We start from the raw sequence: 12,538 nt of genomic DNA on the forward strand, positions 1-12,538 counted from the left end.
TAAGTGTTAGCTGGGATGTGCTGTGTATTACACTAGTATTATGTACTGTATATTAGGTTTAACCCATAGCAGAGTGATAAAACCTAATATACTGTACAATACTAGTGTAATACACGGCCATCCAAATCTACCGAATAAATTAGAATTGATTTGGATTTATTCGGTAGATTCGGCACTACCGCAATTCGGAAATTCAAACCGATCCGAATCTCCGAATTTGACAAATTCAGCCGAATTTCGATTCGGACCGAATCAAATCGCACATGTCTACAAAGCAGTCACTATTCACACTTACAATACACCCTACCAGTGAACAATATGTTGTCAATGCTTCCAATAGGACAGGATAACGTTAAAGACTGGGGCAATATAAAGTTAGCTAGAGAGTGTATTTAGTTTGTATTAATTTAAATGTTATGTATGATTCACAAGAATGTGAGTGACTGGTGGAGTGGTGGTGCACTGGTCCGAAGTTAGACAGTTATAGGTAAATGCAATCATTTATAATAATTTGTTGTGGGATTTCTTTTATACATGCTGACATTATTGTATGTTTTAAATATATGATTCATAATGATAAATTGGAAAAAAAGCAAAGCTTTTCATCCATTACAAAAGTAAATATCTTACTTAAATTAAATATAGTAAATAATATTTAGTTGCACAAATAAAGCTGTCTCACTGAAAAGAAAAAAGCCATTGGAATCTGTGATATGGGCCTGTATCACAGACTACCAATGTTTTTTTGTTTTTTTTTCAATGAGACAGCTTTATTTGTGAAACTATTACTAAATATTATTAATATGTGTTTACAGCTTTTTATGACTAAAAACAACAAAATATATAATTAGCCCTAACAGCAACAGACCCTTATCACAATTATTGTTTAATTATATTTTATTGTTAAATATACATTTTTTTTCTTCAAAATACAATTGACATTATACTAGGTGGACTACACTAAACCTAATTGTACTAACACACAAATCAACCACATTAAAGGGACAGTATACTGTAAAATATTTTTTCCATTAATGTATTTTCAATGACTTGTTATACCAGCTGTATAAATGGTTTGCGAAATTGTATTTTCAGCATTGATGTGCGGTGAGGTCAGAGGCTGGTAAGGCGGTGCTTGACAAATATGTTTTAAATCTAGGAGCAAGCCCAAAAATCTAGGAGCCAGGTACTTTTCATGGTTTATCTATGCATATTTTTATATATATATATATATATATATATATATATATATATATATATATATATATATATATACCCGCCACATACCCACCACAAGTTCTAACTATTAACCCCCTATGCCGCTACATACCAACCGTAAGTTCTGCCTATTAACCCCCTATGCCACTACATACCAACCACAAGTTCTAACTATTAACCCCTATGCCTCCATGAACCCACCGCAAGTGCTAACTATTAACCCCCTATGCCACTATATACCAACCGCAAGTTCTAACTATTAACCCCCTTTGTCTCCATGAACCCACCGCAAGTGCTAACTATTAACACCCTATGCCGCTACATACCAACCTCAAGTTCTAACTATTAACCCCCTATGCCGCCCCATACCCACTGCATGTGCTAACTATTAACCCCCTATGCCGCCATGAACCCACTGCAAGTGCTACCTATTATCCCTCTATGCCACCATGAACCTCAAACGCTAACTAACCTAACACCTAAACCCCTCTTTAAATATACATTGAAATATACATTGAAATATTTTTTTTAAAAATCTAAAAAATTAAAAAACTCTAAGCTGAAAAAACCCAAACAAGATTTAACCTACTCTAACAACTAAACCCTCTAAGTTAAAACATTTAAAAAAAAATCAAACTTAAAATATGACATAAAAAAATACAGAAACTAAGCCTACTCTACCTAACACCTAAACCCCTCTAGTTGGTTAACTCAGCTCTAAACTAACCGCCCTCTAAACTATCCCCACTAAGTTACACAAAAAATGAAAAAGTCTAAGTTACAGAAAATAAAAAAATCTAAGTTACAGAAAATAAATACATTATCCAAAATAAAAAATATTCCTAACACTAAATTACATGACACATAAAATAAAAAATAAAATAAAAAAATAAATAAATCCTAACTGCAAAATAAATTACAATAGCCCTTAAAAGCGCCTTTTGGAGGGCATTGCCCTCAGCTCTTTTGATATAAAAAAATAAAAAAGTTACAAAAAACCCCACCTACATTAAAGTAACCCCCACCCCCCAAAATAAAAAAAAATCTAACTTTAAAAACCTAGGCTACAAAATAAAATTAAAAATAACAAAGCCAATTCTAAAAATATAAAACCCACCCCAAAAAAACCCTAACTAACCCCAAAAGTGTTACGTCGCTGGTCCATCTTCATTCATGGCTCTAGGCCCCCCGGGGACCCATCTTCGCAGTGGCGTATGTGGACTTTGGTGGCCTCCTCTGCTCCTCAATCTTCATCACCAGCGGGGCCCATCCTCGCACAGCAGAGGCGGTTTTTGGTAGCCTCTTCCACTGCCGCTGCTCCACATCTTATTTTCTTAGGCTATTTTTGGGGAGCACTCGTCTTCGTGTGATCTCTGCCGCACACTGAAACCCAGAAGCACAGAACCCCAACATATAGGGGATCCACTTCCGATTGCCTGATTTAAATTATTCCAGCACTTAGTTCCAGGAGCCTGGATAGGACAAGGAGGATTTGCAGTCTTCCAGGAGTCAGCCACTGGCATTTTAGCACATCTCTGTGACACATTATTTAAACATTGATAATAACTTTAGCGACATAGTTATATAGTTATAATAATAAGGTTTATCACTTATAGTATAGTTTATTATATTTAGCTATTCTTTTACATTAGACAGTTAGATGGCCGTTCTAGGGGAGTGTTGTTTACACATGATATCAGTGTAGGCATATTAGGGACTTAGCTGGGCACTCCGGGGGGTGTAGGTTAGGCATGACATAGTGTAGGCGGTCAGGGGGAGTTAGCTGTGCGGTGCAGGGGGAGTGTAGGTTAGCCGTGATGTAGGCGGTCAGTGGGAGATAACAAGGTGATGCAGGGGGGTGTAGGTTAGCCGTGACGTAGTTATAGGCATTAAGGGTGAGTTAGTGAGGCATGCTCACAAGATTGATATGTTCAAAGCAGCAAAGTGCAGGTTGTGAGGAGGGAAGCGGCCATGTTTGTCTTGCCAGCTATCAGCTGCTTAGACAACATCGCCTGAGCTAGTTAGTGTAAGTGAAGTAAAACTTAGGTCCCCACAGCAATATTTGAAGTGTGCCTACACTTAAAGGGACACTGAACCCAATTTTAAGCAACTTTCTATTTTACTCCTATTATCAATTTTTCATCGTTCTCTTGCTATCTTTATTTGAAAAAGAAGGCATCTAAGTTTTTTTGGTTCAGACTCTGGACAGCACCTTTTTATTGGTGGATCAATTTATCCACCAATCAGCAAGAACAACTCAGGTTGTTCACCAAAAATGGACCGGCATCTAAACTTACATTCTTGCATTTCAAATAAAGATACAAAGAAAATGAAGAAAAAATGACAATAGGAGTAAATTAGAAAGTTGCTTAAAATTTCATGCTCTATCTGAATCACAAAAGAAAAAATTTGGGCTCAGTGTCCCTTTAAACAAATTTTAGTTTCAGTGAGCGCACTGTTTGCACCATGGAATCACACTTCAAATAGGCCCCCCCCCCCCTCCGCAGTAAAATGCTGATAAGCGGAATTGCTGGGACATGCCTTTTTTTTTTTTTTTTAACAATCTGATGTTTTGAACATCTAGGAATTAGTCTGAACTTCAAATAATGAGTAGTTTTTCTGACAATTCCAAAGATATGTCTCTTGCCACTCCCCCTGTATCATGTGACAGTGATCAGCCAATCACAAATGCATATAAATATTTTCTGTGAATTCTTGCACATGCTCAGTAGGAGCTTGTGACTCAAAAAGTTTATTATAGTTTGTTCTTTGTGTGTTTAATTATATTTTATTGTTATATTTTCTAATTCCTTGGCTCTTTTTATTGATGAGAAAGTCAAGAAAAGTATTTTCACAGCGCCTGAATTAACTACATATGCTCCTCCTAATTGCAAGATCTCTCAACCTGATCTTATAGTGGACCTAAAGAATAAGCGTTATGAGGAGCGCTAGAATGGCTATAGCTAGAATACAGTTGGATACGATTAAAAGTTAACATTTATTTCAAGCAGAAGATAAAAAGTATAAAATAACATTCATTAACAGTATTATCTGATCTTAAAAGAATTTTCAATGGATACAGATTTGGTGATCCAGAATGCAAAAATGATGCAGTTGTTTATACAAATATGTAATGTGCAATAATAGCAATATGCAATGATAGCGTTTTGTTTTACAATAACGCCGAAAATGTGATACAATATAACAAAGGGTCTTATAATACAAATGATGTGACAAAAATTGTGATACAAATAATATGGAAATTCAAATATGTGTCTGTGGAATCCTGATGAAAAAAAGTGTCCAAAATCCTTATCGTAGTGGTGAAAATAAATCCAAAATTGTGTATGTAAAAAACATATAAAAATGTCCAAGGCAAATAGTAGTGTATTACGTGTCCAAAAATAGAAAAAAATTAATATATGTGTAAGGTACGTCAGGTTAATAAACCTTGGAGGTGAGGATCTCAACTGCAGTGTGTAGAGAAGCACAGGAAATAACTAGGAAGCAGGATTTGACGGCCTGTGAAAATTGGTTACAGGAGTTTAGTGAGATAAGTCCCCTGTATTGTGGTAGTGAACTCAGCAATAACGGAGTTGTAGTGAAGCCTGATTTAGTTTTATGACTTATATATAATGTCCTTTTGATGTTCGATAATGGCAGGGTTACTACTAGCTGGCCAGGTGCCTGTTCCGGTGATAGTACTCTGAGCTGCTTGTTTGTAGGAGCAGCGTCTTGTCTCAGCTGTGAGGAGCATCTGTGAGAGCTGCGGTGACGTGCTGGAAGTGGGTGTGAGCGCTTCCACCAATCCACTGCCTGTATTTGCTGACAGGCTGAGCTCAGTGACTATGAGCGAGAACGGCGGGTTCTTGGAGGCAGAGGATAGCGGATTTACAATGTTCGTTATGCTGTGATGTTTTACCCACAAGGATTGGTAAGGTTAGTAGTGTAGCTATGCTGTGTGCGGCAGAGGTTTGACCTGTAGAAGAGGTTGGTTTTGAAGGAGGTGAACCGCTCAGCAGGAACGACTGTCCGTGTCTTAGTTGGTATGTGACAGTATGAATTGGTTTCTGCATTGTTCAGTTGAACTACTTGCTACGGATAATACTACAATAATTGGCAATTAGCAGAGAGGCTCATGGGAATTTATAAGATAGTCTTAAAGGAATATGCACCACAGGAAAAGTCCCATGACATATCCCCCCGTCAAAGGGGCTGCACAACAGAGACCGGGCCTGGTCTATCCGGATTCAAGTCGTGAAAGCGAGAGATCAAACATGTGGCATTGAGATGGAAGGAGGGTAACCAGGAGTCTTCCTCAGAAGAGTAACCCTTCCACCGAACCAAATACTGTAGAACTCCTCTGTACCGTCTAGAATCCACAATCAAACTTATCTCAAAAATGTCCTCCTCAGCAAGTACTTTTGGAGTCTCAGGAACAGTGGACTCAAGTCTAGTGGGAGCATATGCTCTCACTAGACTTGAGTCCACTGTTCCTGAGACTCCAAAAGTACTTGCTGAGGATGACATTTTTGAGATAAGTTTGATTGTGGATTCTAGACGGTACAGAGGAGTTCTACAGTATTTGGAAGGTTTGGTGTATCCGATAGTCAGGAGGCAAGTCGAGCATGACTGCATTTTCGTTCACCAATTTCTTAATGATAAAAGGACCAATGAAGAGTTGTGAGAACTTCTTACATGGCGTTTTTAGTTTAAGGTACTTGGTGGAGAGCCAAACTTTGTCTCCGATGTCATATGTGGGAGGTTTTCTTCGCTTGATATCATAATATCTCTTTTGTTTCTCTTGAGCTAGCTTTATATTGTCTTTTAGTTGTGAGAAAGTCTCCGCCAATGAGTTAACGGTGTCATCAACCTTAGGTGAGGTAGTATATGAATTGGTAACTAACTGGAAAATAGGATGGTATCCCTAGTTGGAGAAGAAGGGTGAACATCTAGTAGATGCATTAGTTGCGTTATTGTAGGCAAACTCTGCCATAGGTAAATTCTCCGACCATCTATCTTGTTGAAAAGAACAGTAACAACAGATATACTGCTCCAACCATTGGTTCACCCTTTCCGTTTGCCCATTCGTCTGTGGGTGGTGGGCCGTGCTGTAACAATGTTGTATCTTAAGAAGAGTGCAAAGTTATTTCCAGAATTTCGAGGTGAACTGGCTTCCACAGTCTGTGATGATGATGGAGGGTAGTCCATGTAGTTTAACTATCTCTTTCATGAAAATATCAGCGGTCTCGGAGGAGGAAGGAAGTTTCTTATATGGAATGAAATGTCCCATCTTAGTGAAGAGGTCCACAACTACTAGTATAGTGTTAAAGTTAGAAGATGGAGGTAGGTCAACAATGAAGTCCATCCCAACGGTTTGCCAGGGTTATTCTGGGATAGGAAGTGGTCTGAGTAAACCATATGGATGGGCCTTCTCTGGTTTGAGTATGGTATAGGTGTGGCAGGTCTTCACATAGTTTTTAATAAAGAGGGCCATATTGGGCCACCAATAGTTTCTTTGCAAAAGATCCTTTGTTCTGTGTACGCCTGGGTGACCAGCTAGGGGGTTGTCATGATGAATAGAAGTGAGGGAGTCTCTCAGCGGGGGTGGAATGTAGATTTTATAATGATAGCAGTACAAACCATCAACTTTCCTCTGTAAGGTTTCTTTGGTTAGGCTGTTATCTTTCAGTTGTTGTTCGAGAATGGAACTGTGCAGGTTATGAATTATACCAATGAAACATTCCGGAGATAGTACTGTTTGTGGAGACAACTCAGAATCAGGTGGATGATACCTTCTGGAGAGTGCATCAGCCTTTCCATTTTTTGACCCTGGACGATAGGTGATATGGAAGTTAAATCTTGCGAAGTAGAGACTCCATCGGAGTTGACGAGCAGACAATGTCTTGCTAGATTGCAGGTATTCCAAATTACGGTGATCTGTATAAATGAGGATAGGTGTTGTTGTACCCTCAAGGAGATGACGCCAATGCTCCAAAGATCTCCGAATTACCAGGAGTTCCTTCTCACCAATGGAGTCATTCCTCTCTGGAGATGTCATCAACTTTGAAAAGAATGCAACAGGATGAATGGGTTCTATGGGTGACCTGCGTTGTGAAAGTATTAGCTCCCATAGCAAAGTTGGATGCATCGACCTCAAGTATGTACTGCAACTGAGGGTCAGGAAAATAATGAATTGGAGCCGAAGTAAATGATGACTTGAGAAGATCAAATGCTTCCTGAGCCTTTGCATTCCAGGTGAAAGGTAATATAGAACCAGTGATCGTGCTGAGAGGTTTGACGATGGTTGAGAAGCCTTTGATGAATTTTCGATAAAAATTAGCGAAGCCTAAGAAGCGTTGTACCTCCTATTTACAGGTAGGAATGGGCCATTTTTGGATAGCCTCCACTTTGTTTTGTTCCATTTTGAGTCCTGTTGGAGTGATCTGGTAACCGAGGAAAGATAGCTCAGTGACATAAAACAAACATTTTTCTGGTTTGGCAAAGAGTTGATGAGTTTGAAGGCGTCCTAATACCCAAGTAACATGTTTGACATGGTCGTCTAGGTTGTTCGAATAAATCAGGATGTCATCCAGGTACACGACCATGCACACGTCCAGCAAATCTCTGAAGATGTCATTTATGAAGTGCTGGAACGTGGCAGGGGCATTACAAAGCCCAAAAGACATCACAATGTACTCGAACAACCCATAACAGGTTCTGAATGCCGTGAGCCACTCATCACCCTCCCGGATTCTGACCAGGTTGTAGGCCCCTCTCAAGTCTAGCTTTGTGAATATTTTAGCTTCTCTAAGGCGTTAAACCATTTCGGGTACCTGTTCTTCTGAGTTATTTTATTTAGTTGACGGTAATCGATTATCGGTCGGAGGGAGTTGTCCTTATACTTGACAAAGAAGATGCCAGCTCCTGCTGGTGAGGTAGAGGGCCTGATAAAACCTTTTTTTAGATTTTCTTCTAGATAGGTTTTCAGATGTTCCAGTTCCGGTTGGGAGAGAGGATAGATATGCCCATACGGTATGGTGGCACCAGGTAGAAGGTCGATTGGGCAATCATAGATACGATGTGGGGGCAGTGTCTCGGCTTCTTTCTTACTGAATACGTCTAAGAACCCTTCATATACAACCGGTATGGTAGATTTGGTGAGTTGGAGAAGGTTTTGGTGAGGGAAGCAATGTTCATGGCAGAATGAGGAGTCAAAGTTTACCTGCAAAGTTCCCCAACTAATCGTGGGTTGATGAAGTTGTAACCAGGATAAACCTAGAACAACTTGGAAAAGAGGAGACGGTATTATATCAAAAGAGATGAATTCAACATGACCTGCGTCTGTAATGAATTTAAGAGGCTTTGTTTGGTATGTGACAGTTTTGACAAAAGAGCCATCAATAACACGAATAGACACCGGTCTTGATTTCTTTTGCAAAGGAATTTTATTAAGTCTAGCTAGGTCAGCATCTATAAAGCTGGAGTAGGCTCCTGAGTCTATGATGGCTTCAGTACGAAGTGCTCGGTGATCCCACTGTAGGGAGAGAGGAATGATACAATAAGCAGTATCAGAAATGTAACTAGAAAAACAGTGATCTATGAAGTCGGACTTACATGACTTTTGACGTTGCAGAGCAGGACACTCTCTAACGGAATGAGCAGGGGATGCACAGTACATGCAGAGATTTTATCTCTTCCTATGAAGTCTCTCCTAAGGCTGTAAGGGTCCCTTGGTGAATCCCAAATCCATTGGTACTGGGGTATCTTTGGGGATATGCGAAGGGCTGTGTATAGGGTAGGACCTGGGTGCTGGGTCTGAATGATGGCGTTCAGCGCGTCTTTCCCTGAGGTGTCTGTCAATTTGTATGGATAGTTCAATCAAACCTTGCAGGGTCCTGGGTAAGTCTGAATGGGCTAGCTTGTCCTTGAGGGCATCACTTAGCCCTAGCTGATATTGGTTACGAAGTGCTACGTTGCTCCATTCAGAGTCCTTGGAATAAAGCTTAAATGCGGTGAGGTACTCGTCAACTGGTCTGCGTCCCTGTTTCAGAGTGCGCATCTGGGTTTCAGCAGTTAATTGCTTCTGTGTATCTTCGTACAGGGTGCTTATTTGAGAGAAGAAATCTCTAAGGGATCCTAATATGGGATTGTCAGTTTCGAAGAACATATCAGCCCATTTCCGCGGCTCACCATTTAGGAATGATATTACTGTCATGACCTTGATTCTCTCATTGTGATATGTCTTGGGTCTCATCTGGAACAATAGATGACTTGAATTCCTGAATTGCCTAAATGAGGACCTGTCGCCAGAGAATTTCTCAGGAAGAGAAACCTGGGGTTCTGGGGTTTTCTCCTTGACAATAGAGCGTAAAGAGTCATTTTGAATCTGAAGCTCTCTGAGCCCCTGTGTGAGCTGATCCACACGTTGGGAGAGATTATATACTACACTTAGGATATCTCCATTAAATAGGCCAATTATTATGTAAGGTACGTCAGGTTAATAAACCTTGGAGGTGAGGATCTCAACTGCAGTGTGTAGAGAAACACTTAGGAAATAACTGGGAAGCAGGATTTGTCGGCCTGTGAAAATTGGTTACTAGAGTTTAGTGAGATAAGTCTCCTGTATTGTGGTAGTGAACTCAGCAATAACGGAGTTGTAGTGAAGGCTTATTTAGTTTTATGACTTATATATAATGCCCTTTTGATGTACGATAATGACAGGGTTACTACTAGCTGGCCGGGTGCCTGTTCCGGTGATAGTACTCTGAGCTGCTTGTTTGTAGGAGCAGCGTCTTGTCTCAGCTGTGAGGAGCATCTGTGAGAGCTGCGGTAACGTGCTGGAAGTGGGTGTGAGCACTTCCACTAATCCGCTGCCTGTATTTGCTGACAGGCTGAGCTCAGTGACTATGAGCCAGAATGGCGGGTTCTTGGAGGCAGAGGATAGAGGATTTACAATGTTCGTTATGCTGTGATGTTTTACCCACAAGGATTGGTAAGGTTAGTAGTGTAGCTATGCTGTGTGCGGCAGAGGTTTGACCTGTAGAAGAGGTTGGTTTTGAAGGAGGTGAACCAGTTGGTATGATACAGTATGAGTTGGTTTCTCGCAGGAGACGTGTTGAACCCCGAGGGGGCTGAAGAAAGATAGGTAGAATTTGTACAATCCAAATAGCCAAAAGAGTTTCAGTAGGAGCGTTGTTCAGTTGAACTACTTGCTACGGATAACACTACAATAATTGGCAATTAGCAGAGAGGCTCATGGGAATTTATAAAATAATCTTAAAGGAATATGCACCACAGGAAAAGTCCCATGACAATATGTGAGAGTAAAGAATATACCAAAAATGAATCACAATATATAAAAAAATATCAAAAAAATATATGGTGTGCCACAAAAAATAAAATTAGTAGTTACAGAACCTCAGCACGAGGTGAAAAAATAAAAAGATCAAATAAATATATATATATATATATATATATATATATATATACGGTATATACAAGTATGAAAAAAAATTAGGACAATTGTATGCAATAGTGAATCAGCAATTGTTTAGGCTTCCTTAGTATAAAACAGTCTTAGATCTCCATGGTGAAAAATAATCTTCAATACAATCTTCAGTATAATCTTCAATATAGGTGGTGCTATATGATATCCTATGCCCTATAGAAGATAAATAACAATGCAATAAAGCTAACAAATTTTCAAAATAATTGCTTACCAACATCCTATGCCCTATAGCTACAATGCCCTTTATAAGGAAGCACATTAGTTCTAGCCGTTACCAGTCTTGAAAAAGGTCTTGTTAAAGAGCGAAATGCGTAGACTATTTGTCAGGGTGCCAGGAATCAGACTGAGACGAGAAGTGCAAAAATAATCACACCTTTATTAATAGCAAAAAATAATAAAAAGTCCACAAGTCAAATAACAAGCCAGGAGTCAAAACCAGAGCTGGTAGTCAGACGAGCCGAGTCAGGAGCCAAAGCGAATAGTCAGACGAGCCGAGTCAGGAGCCAAAGCGAGTAGTCATGCAAGCCGGAATCAGGAACAAGGAGAACAGTAGAGTCAGGAACAAGCCAGGGATCAGGAACCAGGAGGGATGTCAGACAACCAGGTAATACACAGAAACTGGAACTCACAAACAGGTCTGAGACAATGCAAGAGCAAAGCATACTGATGACATCACAATTCTGAGGCTGCAACCTGTCTCACATGGATGATGTACACTAGTGATGTCGCGAACAGTTCGCCGGAGAACAGTTCCCGGCGATCTTAGCTTGTTCGTGTTCGCCGCGGCGGGCGAACATATGCGATGTTCGATCCGCCCCCTATTCGTCATCATTGAGTAAACTTTGACCCTGTATCTCACAGTCTGCAGACACATTTCAGCCAATCAGCAGCAGACACTCCGTCCCAGACCCTCCCAGCTCCTGGGCAGCAGCCATTTTAGCTTCATTATGGTCCTGCATTCTTAGTGAGAGGAGTGATAGTGCTGCTGCTGGTGATTTTATAGGGAAATTGATAGCTAGGCTAGTGTATTCAGTGCCCACTACAGTCCTGAAGGACTCATCTGATCTCTGCTGTAAGGACAGCACCCCAAAAAGCCCTTTTTAGGGCTAGAACTTCAGTCTTTTTTTTTTTGTAATCTAATTGCATTTGCCTGCCTGTCAGCCTGTGTGTGAGGCTCACAGCATATAGTGTGCCTACTTGCTCACTGCCACCACTCATATCTGGTGTAACATTAGTGTACATTTTTTTAAAAAAAACTTTTACATCAGTTTGCTAGTGTAATCTAATTTCAGTTGCCAGCAGGCCTGTGTGTCAGGCTCACAGCATATACTGTGATTAATTGCTCTGTGCCACCACTCATATCTGGTGTAACATTAGTGTAAATTTTACATCAGTCTGCTAGTGTAATCTAATTTCAGTTACCAGGCCAGCCTGCCACTGTCAGCCTCAGTGCCACCACTCATATCTGGTGTAACATTAGTGTAAATTTTTTTAAAAAAAACTTTTACATCAGTCTGCTAGTGTTATTTAATTTTAGTTGCCAGGCCAGCCTGCCACTAGTGCCAGGCTGCGTGTCAGGCTCACAGCATATACTGTGCCTACTTCCATCCTCAGTGCCACCACTCATATCTGGTGTAACATTAGTGTAAAAAAATTTTTAAAAAAACTTTTACATCAGTCTGCTAGTGTTATTTAATTTTAGTTGCCAGGCCAGCCTGCCACTAGTGCCAGCCTGTGTGTCAGGCTCACAGCATATACTGTGCCTACTTCCATCCTCAGTGCCACCACTCATATCTGTTGTAACATTAG

Source organism: Bombina bombina, chromosome 3 (assembly GCF_027579735.1).
Source record: "Bombina bombina isolate aBomBom1 chromosome 3, aBomBom1.pri, whole genome shotgun sequence".
NCBI classification, from domain to species: Eukaryota; Metazoa; Chordata; class Amphibia; order Anura; family Bombinatoridae; genus Bombina; species Bombina bombina.